General features: G+C 53.9%; 1 protein-coding gene across 2 annotated transcripts in view; it reads right to left on the reverse strand.

The window, feature by feature from the left end:
• The window catches only part of EXOC6B (exocyst complex component 6B), a 1,605,823-nt gene that overhangs the window by 1,546,501 nt on the left and 42,588 nt on the right, over positions 1-16,734 (reverse strand). The window lies entirely within an intron of this gene.

Consider the following 16,734-nt stretch of genomic DNA (forward strand, 5'->3'; position numbering starts at 1 on the left):
GATGTCCCGGCGGCCCACAGACACCAGTGTGATCCTCAGCACAGTGCTACTGTTTCTTTTCAATAAGTGCGTATGCATTAGAGGCATAGATGGTCCAGTAAGGGTAAACCTCCTCACACTTCACTGCACACGCTGCCCTCAGGTCTGCACACGGGGCAGCTGTCTTACACGAGACTGCTGATGGTAGAGGAGTCTGGGAGTGCACCCACCCACCGGTGCTGGACGACGGCCGCACATGGCAGCAGCATTCAGGGTCCCAGACTGGGAGACTGAACGCCTCCATCTGCAAGGTCACCTTCTGGGAGGGATCAGAACAGAAGTCTAGTCCCTGGCTGCGTAGAAGCGTCGTGGAGAGCAGGGCCCACAGAAAAGGGACTGAACTCCGACGGTGAAGGATGGACTGTCTGCCCCTCACTGGTTTGTCAGGTCAGCTGGAGGAGGGAGGTTAAAATGGGACTTTCCAGGGACAGTTCCACTTCCTTCTGGATCGATCGGGATGGTCATATTCCACACCTTGGGAAGGGAACGTCCAGTTTGGGCACGGGCACACGGAGTCCATCTGACAGGAATTCTGCCCGCGCTCCTGCAGAGCCGAAGTAATTAGGGAGTCTGACGTTCCTCAAGTGAGCTGCATCTGCAAGAGGCCAACCGCTGTGAGAGCTCAACCTGCACCCTCCTCTGGAAGAGGCCTAGCGCTGTGAGAGCTCTACCTGCACCCTCCTCTGGAACCTCTGGAAGAAGCCTACCACTGTGAGAGCTCAACCTGCACCCTCGTCTGGAAGAGGCCAACCGCTGTGAGAGCTCTACCTGCACCCTCCTCTGGAAGAGGCCAACCGCTGTGAGAGCTCAACCTGCACCCTCCTCTGGAAGAGACCAACCGCTGTGAGAGCTCAACCTGCACCCTCGTCTGGAAGAAGCCTACCGCTGTGAGAGCTCAACCTGCACCCTCCTCTGGAAGAGGCCTAGCACTGTGAGAGCTCAAACTGAACCCTCCTCTGGAAGAAGACTGCCACTGTGAGAGCTCAACCATGTCCCCGCTGTGAGAGCTCAACCTGCACCCTCAACTGGAAGAGTCCCGTCACTGTGAGACCACAACCTGCACTCTCGTCTGGAAGAGGTCTAACCATGTGAGGGCACAACCATGTCCCCGCTGTGAGAGCTCAACCTGCACCCTCGTCTGGAAGAGGCCTACCACTGTGTGAGCTCTACCTGCACCCTCCTCTGGAAGAGGACTGCCACTGTGAGAGCTCAACCATGTCCCCGCTGTGAGAGCTGAACCTGCACCTTCGTCTAGAAGAGCCCTACCGCAAGCTCAACCTGCACCCTCCTCTGGAAGAGGCCTAGCGCTGTGAGAGCTCTACCTGCACCCTCCTCTGGAACCTCTGGAAGAAGCCTACCACTGTGAGAGCTCAACCTGCACCCTCGTCTGGAAGAGGCCTAGCGCTGTGAGAGCTCTACCTGCACCCTCCTCTGGAAGAGGCCTAGCGCTGTGAGAGCTCTACCTGCAACCTCCTCTGGAACCTCTGGAAGAAGCCTACCGCTGTGAGAGCTCAACCTGCACCCTCGTCTGGAAGAGGCCTACCACTGTGAGAGCTCAACATGCACCCTGGTCTGGAAGAGGCCTACCACTGTAAGAGCTCAACCTGCACCCTGGTCTGGAAGAGGCCTACCACTGTGAGAGCTCTACCTGCACCCTCCTCTGGAAGAGGCCAACCGCTGTGAGAGCTCAACCTGCACCCTCCTCTGGAAGAGGCCTACCGCTGTGAGAGCTCAACCTGCACCCTTCTCTGGAAGAGGCCTACCGCTGTGAGAGCTCTACCTGCACCTTCCTCTGGAAGAGGCCAACCGCTGTGAGAGCTCAACCTGCACCCTCGTCTGGAAGAGGCCTACCCCTGTGAGAGCTCTACCAGCACCTTCCTCTGGAAGAGGCCTACCGCTGTGAGAGCTCAACCTGCACCCTCCTCTGGAAGAGGCCAACCGCTGTGAGAGCTCAATCTGCACCCTCGTCTGGAAGAGGCCTACCACTGTGAGAGCTCTACCTGCACCCTCTGGAAGAGGCCAACCACTGTGAGAGCTCTACCTGCACCCTCGCCTGGAAGAGGCCTACCACTGTGAGAGCTCAACCTGCACCCTCCTCTGGAAGAGGCCTACCACTGTGAGAGCACAACCTGCACCCTCCTCTGGAAGAGGCCTACCACTGTGAGAGCTCTACCTGCACCCTCCTCTGGAAGAGGCCTACCGCTGTGGGAGCTCAACCTGCACCCTCCTCTGGAAGAGGACAACCGCTGTGAGAACTCAACCTGCACCCTCGTCTGGAAGAGGCCTACCCCTGTGAGAGCTCAACCTGCACCCTCGTCTGGAAGAGGCCTACCTACCGCTGTGAGAGCTCAACCTGCACCCTCCTCTGGAAGAGGCCAACCGCTGTGAGAGCTCTACCTGCACCCTCCTCTGGAAGAGGCCAACCGCTGTGAGAGCTCAACCTCCACCCTCGTCTGGAAGAGGTCCACCGCTGTGAGAGCTCAACCTGCCCCTTCATCTGGAAGAGGCCTAACGCTGTGAGAGCTCTACCTGCACCCTCCTCTGGAAGAGACCTACCGCTGTGAGAGCTCTACCTGCACCTTCCTCTGGAAGAGGCCTACCACTGTGAGAGCTCTACCTGCACCCTCGTCTGGAAGAGGCCAACCGCTGTGAGAGCTCAACCTACACTCTCCTCTGGAAGAGGCCTACTGCTGTGAGAGCTCAACCTGCACCCTCCTCTGGAAGAGGCCAACCGCTGTGAGAGCTCAACCTGCACCCTCCTTTGGAAGAGGTCTAGCGCTGTGAGCTCAACCTGCACCCTCCTCTGGAAGAGGCCTACCGCTGTGAGAGCTCAACCTGCACCCTCGTCTGGAAGAGAACAACCGCTGTGAGAGCTCTACCTGCACCCTCGTCTGGAAGAGGCCTACCGCTGTGAGAGCTCTACCTGCACTCTCCTCTGAAAGAGGCCTAGCGCTGTGAGAGCTCTACCTGCACCCTCCTCTGGAAGTGGCCTAGCGCTGTGAGAGCTCAAACTGAACCCTAGTTTGGAAGAGGATTGCCACTGTGAGAGCTCTACCTGCACCCTCCTCTGGAAGAGGACTGCCACTGTGAGAGCTCAACCATGTCCCCGCTGTGAGAGCTCAACCTGCACCCTCATCTGGAAGAGGCCCGTCACTGTGAGACCACAACCTGCACTCTCGTCTGAAAGAGGTCTAACCATGCGAGGGCACAACCATGTCCCCGCTGTGAGAGCTCAACCTGCACCCTCGTCTAGAAGAGCCCTACCACGAGCTCAACCTGCACCCTCGTCTGGAAGAGGCCTACCACTGTGAGAGCTCTACCTGCACCCTCCTCTGGAAGAGGCCTGCCACTGTGAGAGCGCAAACATGTCCCGCTGTGAGAGCTCAACCTGCACCCTCATCTGGACGAGAACTGCCACTGTGAGACCTCAACCATGTCCCCGCTGTGAAAGCTCAACCTGCACCCTCGTCTGGAAGAGGCCTACCACTGTGAGAGCTCAACTGCCCCCTTGTCTGAAAGAGACCTACTGCTTTGAGAGCTCAACTTACACCCTCATCTGGAAGAGGCCTACAGCTGTGAGAGCTCACCTACACCCTGGCCAAGAAGAGGGCTGCCACTAAGAGCTCATCTGCATCCTTGTCTGGAAGAGCCCTACCGCTGTGAGAGCTCAACCTGCACCCTCGTCTGGAAGAGGACTGTCACTGTAAGAGTTCAACCATGTCCCTCCTGTGAGAGCTCAACCTGCACCCTCGTCTGAAAGAGGACTGCCACTGTGAGAGCTCAACCTTGTCCCCACTGTGAGAACTCAACCTGCACCCTGGTCTGGAAGAGGCCTACCGCTGTGAGAGCTCTACCTGCACCCTCCTCTGGAAGAGGCCTACCACTGTGAGAGCTCTACCTACACCCTCGTCTGGTAGAGGCCAACCGCTGTGAGAGCTCAACCTGCACTCTCCTCTGGAAGAGGCCTACCGCTGTGAGAGCTCAACCTGCACCCTCCTCTGGAAGAGGCCTACCACTGTGAGAGCACAACCTGCATACTCCTCTGGAAGAGGCCTACCACTGTGAGAGCTCAACCTGCACTCTCCTCTGGAAGAGGCCTACCGCTGTGAAAGCTCAACCTGCACCCTCGTCTGGAAGAGGCCAACCGCTGTGAGAGCTCAACCTGCACCCTCCTCTGGAAGAGGCCTACCGCTGTGAGCTCAACCTGCACCCTCCTCTGGAAGAGGCCAACCGCTGTGAGAGCTCAACCTGCACTCTCCTCTGGAAGAGGCCTACCACTGAGAGCTCTACCTGCACCCTCCTCTGGAAGAGGCCAACCACTGTGAGAGCTCTACCTGCACCCTCGTCTGGAAGAGGCCTACCACTGTGAGAGCTCAACCTGCACCCTCCTCTGGAAGAGGCCTACCACTGTGAGAGCACAACCTGCATACTCCTCTGGAAGAGGCCTACCGCTGCGAGAGCTCAACCTGCACCCTCCTCTGAAAGAGGCCAACCGCTGTGAGAGCTCAACCTGCACCCTCCTCTGGAAGAGGCCTACCGCTGCGAGAGCTCAACCTGCACTCTCCTCTGGAAGAGGCCTACCGCTGTGAGAGCTCAACCTGCACCCTCCTCTGGAAGAGGCCAACCGCTGTGAGAGCTCAACCTGCACTCTCCTCTGGAAGAGGCCTAGCGCTGTGAGAGCCCTACCTGCACCCTCCTGTGGAAGAGGCCTACCGCTGTGAGAGCTCTACCTGCACCCTCGTCTGGAAGAGGCCAACCGCTGTGAGAGCTCAACCTGCACCCTCGTCTGGAAGAGGCCTACCACTGTGAGAGCTCTACCTGCACCCTCCTCTGGAAGAGGCCTACCACTGTGAGAGCTCTACGTGCACCCTTCGTCTGGAAGAGGCCAACCGCTGTGAGAGCTCAACCTGCACCCTCCTCTGGAAGAGGCCAACCGCTGTGAGAGCTCAAACTGCACTCTCCTCTGGAAGAGGCCTACCGCTGTGAGAGCTCAACCTGCAACCTCCTCTGGTAGAGGCCAACCGCTGTGAGAGCTCAACCTGCAACCTCCTCTGGTAGAGGCCAACCGCTGTGAGAGCTCAACCTCCACCCTCGTCTGGAAGAGGTCCACCGCTGTGAGAGCTCTACCTGCACCCTCCTCTGGAAGAGGCCAACCGCTGTGAGAGCTCTACCTGCACCCTCCTCTGGAAGAGGCCTACCGCTGTGAGAGCTCTACCTGCACCCTCCTCTGGAAGAGGCCTACCGCTGTGAGAGCTCTACCTGCACACTTCTCTGGAAGAGGCCTACCACTGTGAGAGCTCTACCTGCACCCACGTCTGGAAGAGGCCTACCGCTGTGAGAGCTCAACCTGTACCCTCGTCTGGAAGAGGCCCACCGCTGTGAGAGCTCAACCAGCACCCTCCTCTGGAAGAGGCCTACCGCTGTGAGAGCTCAACCTGCACCCTCGTCTGGAAGAGGCCTACCACTGTGAGAGCTCTACCTTCACCCTCGTCTGGAAGAGGCCTACAGCTGTGAGAGCTCAATCTGCACCCTCCTCTGGAAGAGGCCAACCGCTGTGAGAGCTCTACCTGCACCCTCCTCTGGAAGAGGCCTACCGCTGTGAGAGCTCTACCTGCACCTTCCTCTGGAAGAGGCCTACCGCTGTGAGAGCTCAACCTGCACCCTCCTCTGGAAGAGGCCAACCGCTGTGAGAGCTCAACCTGCACCCTCGTGTGGAAGAGGCCTACCGCTGTGAGAGCTCAACCTGCACCCTCGTCTGGAAGAGGCCTATCTACCGGTGTGAGAGCTCAACCTGCACCCTCCTCTGGAAGAGGCCAACCGCTGTGAGAGCTCTACCTGCACCCTCCTCTGGAAGAGGCCAACCACTGTGAGAGCTCAACCTGCACCCTCCTCTGGAAGAGGCCAACCGCTGTGAGACCTCAACCTGCACCCTCCTCTGGAAGAGGCCAACCGCTGTGAGAGCTCTGCCTGCACCCTCCTCTGGAAGAGGCCAACCGCTGTGAGAGCTCTACCTGCACCCTCCTCTGGAAGAGGCCAACCACTGTGAGAGCTCAACCTGCACCCTCCTCTGGAAGAGGCCAACCGCTGTGAGACCTCAACCTGCACCCTCCTCTGGAAGAGGCCAACCGCTGTGAGAGCTCTGCCTGCACCCTCCTCTGGAAGAGGCCAACCGCTGTGAGAGCTCAACCTGCACCCTCCTCTGGAAGAGACCAACCGCTGTGAGAGCTCAACCTGCACCCTCGTCTGGAAGAAGCCTACCGCTGTGAGAGCTCAACCTGCACCCTCCTCTGGAAGAGGCCTAGCACTGTGAGAGCTCAAACTGAACCCTCCTCTGGAAGAAGACTGCCACTGTGAGAGCTCAACCATGTCCCCGCTGTGAGAGCTCAACCTGCACCCTCAACTGGAAGAGTCCCGTCACTGTGAGACCACAACCTGCACTCTCGTCTGGAAGAGGTCTAACCATGTGAGGGCACAACCATGTCCCCGCTGTGAGAGCTCAACCTGCACCCTCGTCTGGAAGAGGCCTACCACTGTGTGAGCTCTACCTGCACCCTCCTCTGGAAGAGGACTGCCACTGTGAGAGCTCAACCATGTCCCCGCTGTGAGAGCTGAACCTGCACCTTCGTCTAGAAGAGCCCTACCGCAAGCTCAACCTGCACCCTCGTCTGGAAGAGGCCTACCGCTGTGAGAGCTCTACCTGCACCCTCCTCTGGAAGAGGACTGCCACTGTGAGAGCTCACCTGCATCCTTGTCTGGAAAAGCCCTACCGCTGTGAGAGCTCACCTGTATCCTTATCTGGAAAAGCCCTACCGCTGTGAGAGCTCACCTGCATCCTTGTCTGGAAAAGCCCTACCACTGTGAGAGTTCACCTGCATCCTTGTCTGGAAAAGCCCTACCGCTGTGAGAGCTCACCTGCATCCTTGTCTGGAAGAGCCCTACCGCTGTGAGCTCACCTGCATCCGTGTCTGGAAGAGGCCTACCGCTGTGAGAGCTCACCTGCATCCTTGTCTGGAAGAGGCTGTGTGGTCCAAGTAGAGCAGGAGATGGCAACATCATTAGCTGCTATACAGAACCTGCAGGCCCAGGAGCAAGCAATGGAAATGATGTGCCAGTTGCAAGAATAGTGTACCTGGAACAAAACTAAGAAGCACTGGACAACAACAGACGGGGTGAAGGGACCGACGTCCGATGACAGTGGAGAGCTCACAGAGTTCAATGTGGGAAAGATCATGCGAGAAACAATAGAGATTTAGGAGGATGGACCGATGTGGAATATATGTAAAGCCTATAGGCAGAGGCCCACTCTCTATTGGATTTGCTCCTTTCTGACTGTCAGGAAACACACAGTCAGCCTAACCCCTTAAACTTCAGAAGCCAGCAACCTAATTTGTGAAGCACTGTCAAATTGGGCTCTCAGCCTGACCCTCTTAAACGCCTAAGTTATGCCCCTGGCCAGCGTTATCGGTGCCCACAAAATCAATGTCATCTTCTATGCCAGTGATACTCAACTAATACTCTCCCTCTCGGAAAAGGCCCCCCCAACACCCGGAACAAGTTCACTGCCTGCATGACCAAAGTCACTGATCGTGTGAAGACTGTCTAAAACTCAACAAAACTCCTCAACTTGCGCTCCCTACACAGACACGCCTCAGAGATCCGGGACTTGATCGAAACCCTATCGCACAACGTCACTTTAGTCACAGAAACTTGGACTAACGCCACCTCTGGCCCCGACATCGCCACCGCCATCCCTGACGGATACAAGATCGAGAGACAGGGCCGCCCCCACCGCCCAGGAGGCGGCCTCGCCATCGAACACAAGACCTCCCTCTGACTCTCCACCTCCAGCACGAGCGACTCCCACACCAACACAGAACACCTCCACTTCCAGATCCAGACCAGCCCCAGGACCACGCTGCGCTGCAACCTCGCCTACAGGCCCCTGGGACCTCGCACCCAGGCCGCCACAACCATCGCCGACCTCATCGCACCCTACGCCATCACCTCCACGGACTACATTCTACTCGGAGACCTGAACTTCCACCTCGACAACCCCGACTCCACCACCCTCCTCGACAACCTCTCCAACCTCGGACTGAAGCAGCTCGTCACCACCCCCACGCACAGAGCAGGACACACCCTCAACCCCATCTTCGCAGGAGGAACAAACATCAGCCACACCATGCAGCCCCTCTGGATGGACCACCACTGTGTAAATTTCACTCTCAACACCACCACTGCACCCAACCCCCCTGCGCGCCCACCACGAAGGAACTGGAGCAAGATCACAGAGGAACACCTTAACACCACCCTCCGCCTAGACCCTCTCTCCCCCCCAAGCCATGACCAACGCCAACTCAGCAGCCAAAGAACTCCACCGCTGGATCGCCAGTTGTGCTGATAAGCTCGCACCCCTCCGCCACCCTGCAAAACAACGCCCACCGAAGGCCGCCTGGTTCACCGCCGAACTCCAAGAAGCCAGACGTTCCTGCAGACACCTCGAGAAAACCTGGCGGAAGCGTAAAACCATAAAAAAAACCTGAACAACCACAAAAATGCCCAGAAGGAATACCACCGGCAAATTAGGGATACCAAGCGGACCTTCATCAAGAACAAGATGCACACCAACTCAACCAACGCCAAAGAACTTTTCAACATCATACAGCAATTCACCAAACCCCCCAGCAAAGCCACAGATGTCACACCATCCCAGGAACTCTGCAACAAGCTCAGTTCCTACTTCCATCTGAAATTCAAGGACCTCTACGACAATTTCAGCGAACAGACACAGGACACTACCCCCCTCCCCACAACCGACAACCAGCCGACCGTCACTACCTGGAATTCCGCCACGGTGCAACACGTCACCGCGACCATGAACAGCACCCACTGTGGAGCCCCCACGGATCCCTGCCCTCCACACATCTACCACAGGACCACTGCCGCCATCGCACCCAAACTAGGACGGACCATCGACGACTTGTTCAAGTCCAGCATCTTTCCAGACGACTGGAAGCGGGCGGAAGCCAAGCCCCTCCTCAAGAAGCCCACAGTCGACCAGACGACCTGAAAAACTACCGGCCCATTTCCCTGCTCCCCTTCGCTGCCAAAGCCACCGAGAGACTCGTAAACGCTCAGCGGACCATCTTCATCGAAGATAACTCCATCCTAGACTCCTCCCAGTCCGGATTAAGCAGCAACCACAGCACCGAGACTGCCCTCCTCGCCGCCACTGATGACATTCGCATGCTACTCGACCCGGGACACACCGCGGCCCTCATCCTACTAGGCCTCTCTGCAGCCTTCGACACCGTCTTACACCGCACGCTCGCAGCCAGACTTCACAATGCGGGGATATAGGGAACCGCCCTAAACTGGATCCGATCCTTCCTCTCCGGCAGAACCCCGAGGATGAGACTCCCTCACTTCCTCTCCGAACCAACAAGGATCAACTGCGGAGTACCCCAAGGATTGTCGCTCAGCCCCACACTCTTCAACATCTACAAGGCCCCCCTCGCCGCCATCGTCAGACAGCATGGGCTCAGCATAGTCTCATACGCCGACGACACCCAGCTCATCCTCTCCCGCACGAAGAACCCGGAAGACACCAGACTCGGCTTCCAGGAAGGAATGAAGGACGTGCTGGATGAAAGACAGCTGCCTGAAGCTCAACTCGGAGAAGACCGAGGTCCTCATCCTAGGTCCCTCCAACTCGGCCTGGGACATCACCTGGTGGCCCTCTGCCCTCGGGAGTCCACCCACCCCTACCGACCACGCAAAGAACCTCGGCATCATCCTGGACTCCTCCCTTACCATGACCCACCAGATCAACTCCGTCGCCTCCACCAGCTTCAACTGCCTTTCCATCCTCCGAAAGACCTTCAAATGGATACCCCCCCGAATGCAGAAAGACCATCACCCACGCACTCATAACCAGCAGACTGGACTACGGCAACGCCCTCTGCGCCGGAATCAACAGAACTCTGCTACACAAGCTCCAAACCATCCAGAACACCGCAGCAAGACTCGTCCTAGAGACACCATGACATGAACACATGACCCAACACCTACTAGACCTCCACTGGCTTCCCGGCGAGTAGAGAGTGACCTTCAAACTTCTCACCCATGCCTACAAATCCCTCCACAACATTGGACCCAAATACCTCACAGAGAGAGTCTCCTTCCACGTACCCAAAAGGAACCTTCGCTCCGCCGACCTCGACCTGGCAGAGACCCACCGCATCCGCAGAAACAGAGCTGACGGACGAGCCTTCTCCTACATCGCAGCAAAGACCTGGAACGGGCTCCCAGCAAACATCAGACACTCCCCGAACCTCCACACCTTCATGAAGCACCTCAAGATCTGGCTCTTCAACTGAACCAGAGCTGCGCCACCACCTCCGCCCCCCAGCGCCTTGGGACCCTCACGGGTGAGTAGCGCGCTTTATAAGCCCCTGATTGATTGATTACCAACAAGAGAGAAGTCGTGATCTTCAACAAGAATACAGGACTCCAACTGGTAACCAGCTGAACTAGGACCCGCAGCACCAACGCAAAGAACCTCTGGATCGTCATAGGTAGCAAATTGGACAGGAATGCACAAGTCAATGCAATCATAGCATTGTGCTTTCACACCGAAACGTTGTTGAGGAAAATCTTCAGGTGGCTATCAAGCAACACCCACAAAACTATCACAAACGCCTTCATAACTAGTAAGCTGGATTACGAGAATACCCACCATGCCGAAATCAGAAAGCAACTCACCAGAAGACTACAAACCATTCAGATCACGGCAGTCAGAATCACCCTCAACCTCCAATGCAGTACTCTCATCATGCCGCACCTCAGGGAGAAACACTGGCCCCCAAAAAACAAGCGTGCACAGTTCAAACTCATTACTGACACCTTCAAACTCATTACTACACAAAATGGGCTCTGTCTACCACAACAGTTGTATCTCCATTCACAAATCTCCCAGACCTCTCTACTCGACCAGACTCCTACTAGCACCCATCTGCAGAAACAGACCAGGAGGTCGGCATTCTACATCACCCCTAGAGCACTGAGTGACCTTACACTACACATTAGAGCCTACTCCTCACTTGTTGAGTTCCGCAAGAAGCTGACAACCTGGCTCTTCAAACAGACGACTGCCCCAGCCTTATGCGATGATAGAATCTCACCTGGGTAGCGCCTGGATATCCTCCTTCATAGTGAGCACAACAAATGCACACATCAAGAGGGCCATTGGAATTATGCGGCAACGGAGGACCAAATTAAGTGGCAGGTTTGGCTAAATTATGTCACAAAAATAGGCAAATTATGCAGCGTTATGCAGCACATTTTTCAATAGTATTACTTCATTACTTAGTAATTTCTACACGTTAATACTGTCTTAGTAAAGGTTTCACCTCATTAACAACATTTTGACACCTAAATACAGCAATATGCAAGCGAAAGGCTTTCCACTGCACGGCAACACATGTTGACACATTTTTTGTACAAAAAATCAATGGAGAGTGGACCACTTTTCCTGTGTAGCCAGGGTCTTTTCTACTCTTGGTTCCGTCAAAAAAAGCAACCTCATAACTGTACACAGGTGCGATAGGCGGTATATATTGGGTCACCGCTTTTGTGTACTAGTACAGCATCATCATAGGGTCTTTAATTTGTATGTATGCTGAACTACGCCCGGAGGAAGATCAACTGGTTGTACAGTAGCGTCCATACATAAATATGAGGGAGGGTGTGAGAAGTGCTCAGGTAAAGTGAAGTTAAAATTCTCAAAATCGTTTTTTCTAATAAATCTTTATTGAAAGAATATTGATAAGAGAAGAGTAAAAAATGGGAGTGTGGATGAAGACGGGTTACTGGTCTACCGTACTAAAAAAGGGGTCAACATGTTTCAGCCTTCTGTCGTAGTCTAAAGGCTTTCTTCAGGACCGATATAGAAGAAGACGCGTTGTGGCTCCTTGTATAGTGGGAATTGTCCACTAATTATGTTTGAGGGGTCAGATCCATGGTATCTGTACCTAATCGAAAGGAAAAAACAATGGCGTTTGGATATTCCTAGTGACATACATACATTAAAGTAATCATAGTTCTATGTCGGGGGCACCGCGAACAGAGCCAGAACAAGTCATTGACTTCATGGAACCGGTAAGCTGTAATGGCCGCCGCCAGAGGGACCACGCGCTACACAAAAGTAAGACACCTCTATTCCTTTTGACATCTTCCTTCTCATTATTTCAGAAAAGAGTTCCATATGTGCCGGTGGGTACCTCCAGGAAGTACAAAACAATCTTTCTCAAGGTAACGATGTATTTGTAGTTACTTGGTCATGTATGGTCCCGATATTAACAGCGAACTATTTTTAAAGAACAGAACCCCTTGAAAAACACCACACTGATGCTTTGATGTACGGACCATTATTATTGCAGAGATATTAGCAACGTAGGGCCATAACCGTCAAGGTTATTTTCGGCCCTAAGCTAACGCAATCTGAGTAGATCAAAGACGCACAACGGCTATGCACACACGCATGATCGAAGTGCGACAATCTAAATACCCTTTCTACTAACTGCACCTAAAAGTGGTCAAAGGAACGTATTAGCTGGTGAGAACACACTATCGCAGGACGACATTTTTACAAGAGACATATCCTCTTTATTTCATATAGCATCCCTCTACCTTCACCTAGCCGCTCTCCTTTTTCGCGCTATTTGCCCAGAATTGACAACTGAATAGTTCACTAAACCACTAATCTCACTACATATTGACCCTAATAGTAGTTTCCTGAGTGAATCACTTGAGACATAGAACTATGATTACTTTAATGTATGTATGTCACTAGGAATATCCAAACGCCATTGTTTTTTCCTTTCGATTAGGTACAGATACCATGGATCTGACCCCTCAAACATAATTAGTGGACAATTCCCACTATACAAGGAGCCACAACGCGTCTTCTATATCGGTCCTGAAGAAAGCCTTTAGACTACGACAGAAGGCTGAAACATGTTGACCCCTTTTTTTAGTACGGTAGACCAGTAACCCGGTCTTCATCCGCACTCCATTTTTTACTCTTCTCTTATCAATATTCTTTCAATAAAGATTTATTAGAAAAAACGATTTTGAGAATTTTAACTTCACTTTACCTGAGCACTTCACACCCTCCCTCATATTTATGTCTGGATGCTACTGTACAACCAGTTGGTCTTCCTCCGGGCGGAGGTCAGCATACATACAAATAAAAGACCCTATGATGATGCTGTACTAGTACACAAAAGCGGTGACCCAATATATACCGCCTATCGCACCTGTGTACAGTTATGAGGGTTCTTTTTTTGACGGAACCAAGAGTAGAAAAGACCCTGGCTACACAGGACAAGTGGTCCACTCTCCATTGATTTTTTGTACTAACAATAGGAAGCCGATTGGACCACAGCTTCTTCCCCCCCACCCCCCATTGATTGTATTAGACACATTTTTTGTGACATTTGATCCGTTTGAGCCAGAACACATTTTTAGGTCTCGGCTGCGAAAGGCTGCGCTTGCGCAGTCTCGCTCCGAGATTTAATGAGTTTGAGTGACTTTGAGAAGAGGGGCTTGAACCCGCCCCTCTTCTTCCCTGTTCTCCATTGGCTGGCCTAGTAAATGCTGGCCAGCCATTGGAGAAGAGGTCCCGTCACTCCGTTGAAGCCCCGTCCTTTTCGGATCGGGGGGCGTGTTTTTTGCGAGAAGTCTCAGGGAGGAGACAACAGCAAAACACGCCCCCCAATCCGAAAAGGACACTCCCTTCCTCCGAGGCATTTTCTGCTGTGCCTCGGAGAAAGGCGGTGGTGTCCCGGCGTTGCTCCCTCACCTGATCTCCTTCGTCATCAACGATTACCAGCCCGGAGGCTGCATCGTCTCGCACCTGGACCCCATCCACGACTCCCCACCCTCCAGCTAGCTCTGGACATGCAAGATCTTTGCCCCATCTCCATCAGTCGAGGAGGCTGCTGTGCCCATGCTCCCCAAAACTCCACACTTCATTTCTTCAGCCCCTTAAATTCCCAAGCACAAGTTTCTCTTCTCGCTTCAGTAGCACCTTCATTTCCGTGCCCTCTACCCCCCCCCCACGTTGCTTTCATTCTACCTCCACCGTGCCCACTTTCCTCTCGCCCCCCCCCCCCCATTCTTCAGGCCCCTTCTTCCAAGTCTTCATTCTCTCTCCCTGTTCCCGCCACTCGCCTTCTTCAAATTCCCGCCTCTGTTCTCTATCGACACACTACACTCTCCCCTTCTGTGCCCTTCCCTCACAGTCACACTCGTCTCCCGCCTCTGTTGTTCTCTCTCCGCGCTCATCTCTTCTGTGCCCTTCCCTCACAGCCGTACTCCTCTCCCAGCTCGCCCCTCACTTCCACTCTGGTCGTCGCAGTCCTCCCACCCGCCCCTCCCCATTCTTTCACTCCCCCCCCCCCCCATACTGGCTAGACGGGTCTGGCGTGTTTTCGCCAAAGTAAATAAACCACTTACATGAAAAGTTCTCAAAACAATGTAGTAATTCCGCCGTCCCCTTCCCTGTTCTCCACGTGAACGACCCCTCTTATTATTTTACTGACCGCCCCCTGCACCTCCACGACGCAGGGGCCCCCTCCACTAACGCCCCCCCCCCCCCCACGGGCTCGACACGCAGAGACCCCACTACCTCTTCCAGTCCAACCCCTCCGACCCCCGGCAGATGAGCGCGGGTTTGTACCTGAAGCGCTTTGGGGATCGCAAGGGGTAACAAAGCGCTATACAAATACCAATATATTACCTGCAGCTGCTGTTTTCCTAGACCCCCGGGGCGTCTGTGGCTTAAAAACTAGGTTCGGGTGCAAGGACTGATCCGGTCCCCCAGATCCAAAACTCGCCTGTTCCTCGTCTCCCCTCGTCTCTGAAGTGCGAGCTGCCCCCTCCTACTGCCATTCCGTCACTGGTGGCGGCGGGGAATGAGCTTTGCATAGGGCGGGGTTTACAAGGTGAGATCGAGGATAATTGATATGCAGTGGTCTAAAAAAATATAGGTCAGTGGAGATTTTTTTGGTGTGTACATTTATATAGCGAGAACTCGACCCAAAAATATTGGAGCGCTTTATTTCATTGTGCAACAGGTCGGTGGCACCGGGAACCAGAGATGTGAGCGGGACATGCTCCTCAGTTACAGCAGTGTTTTAACTACCAATCGAAGAGATGAGTGGTCCAAACACCTTACTTAATATATCCCGACATCGAAAGTGCCTTATTTACGATGGGAGTACCTGGGAACATCACATTGCTGTTGTGCTGCCCTGTGTGTGATACCTGCAGTCCTCCTTGAGCTGTTGTGTTCTAATTGCAACAGCAGAGTACATCGTTTTCCTTTTCATTCACGAGTGTATTTTGACAATGATGCATGTCGGCTTTCGGTGACCTGACTCCTCGCAAAAACAACATTTGCACCCAGGTACTCTTGCTGCATGTCCGTGTACGCTTGCATAACGCTGTAACCTGAAACACACATGGCTTCCCCGCAGGGGGATGGGTGCCGTGCGCGCTCTTTGCATTTTTTAGTTTCCTGTTTCAGGGTGGAAGCCTTGCCACTGTTACCATGCTTGACACCCCCATCTCAAATTGGCTTCGATCTAATTGCTGTCGGATCTGATTGCTATCCCGGCTCATTATTTATTTTCTTTTGAACCTTCCTAGTCGTTAAATTGCTCTTTACGACCTCATAAAGGTCTTTTGCAGATGGATAGAAGGTGTAAAACGTCCCCAGTTGATCCAGCAAAAAGTAAATATGTGTTAAATTTTGAGGTTACTGTGTGGCTCTGTGTGTGTGTGGGGGTGGCTCTGTGTGGGGGTGGCTCTGTGTGTGTGGGGGTGGCTCTGTGTGTGGGGGGTGGCTATTTGTGTGTATGTGTGGGGGGCTCTGTGTGTGTGGGAGGGTCTGTGTGTGTGGGTGGCTCTGTGTGTGGCTCTGTGTGTGTGGGTGGCTTTTTTTGTAGGTGGCTCTATGCGTGGTGGGTCTGTCTGTGTGTGGGTAACTCTGTGTGTGTGTAGGTGGCTCTGTGGGTGGCTCTATTTGTGTGTGGGTTGCTCTATGTGAGTGGCTCTGTGTGGGTGGCTCTGGGTGTGTGGCTCTGTGTGTGGGTGCAAATGCAATAGGTCTTGCATTTGAGAGGGATTAAGCTATTAACATTGTAAATAACAATGCCGTTTCTTAAAATGTTTTAACAACAAAAACAAACAAAAAGAATGTCATGAGCAATGCCAATAGCTCTAACTTTTACAATGCCGAGACCATTGCATTGTAAATGCTTGTTTCTTTTGTTGACATCTGTAGATTATGCAGCATAAAATGGATTATGTGAAACATGCAGCAAGTCCACAATTATGCGGAAAACCCGTTGGGTTAAAAAATGGCAGGATTCCGGTGGAGATGTGTGGTGCAGCGGCCAGGGCAGCTGACTTCGGAGCACAGGGTTCATGGTGCGATCCCCGACAGCTCAGCTCAGCACCATGTGACTCTGGGCAATAGCTCGCTTAATTTCCCCGACGGTCCCGAGCGCCTTGAGTTGTTCGCGCTTTACAAATGCGGATTTACAGTGGCCCCGTGTGTGGGCTACAGATGAGTAGGGGTGGGTTGAAGACGACTGGCACAGCGATGGCTGTTCTGGATTACCCAGG

Source organism: Triturus cristatus, chromosome 2_2, assembly GCF_964204655.1.
Source record: "Triturus cristatus chromosome 2_2, aTriCri1.1, whole genome shotgun sequence".
In the NCBI taxonomy this organism is placed as follows: domain Eukaryota; kingdom Metazoa; phylum Chordata; class Amphibia; order Caudata; family Salamandridae; genus Triturus; species Triturus cristatus.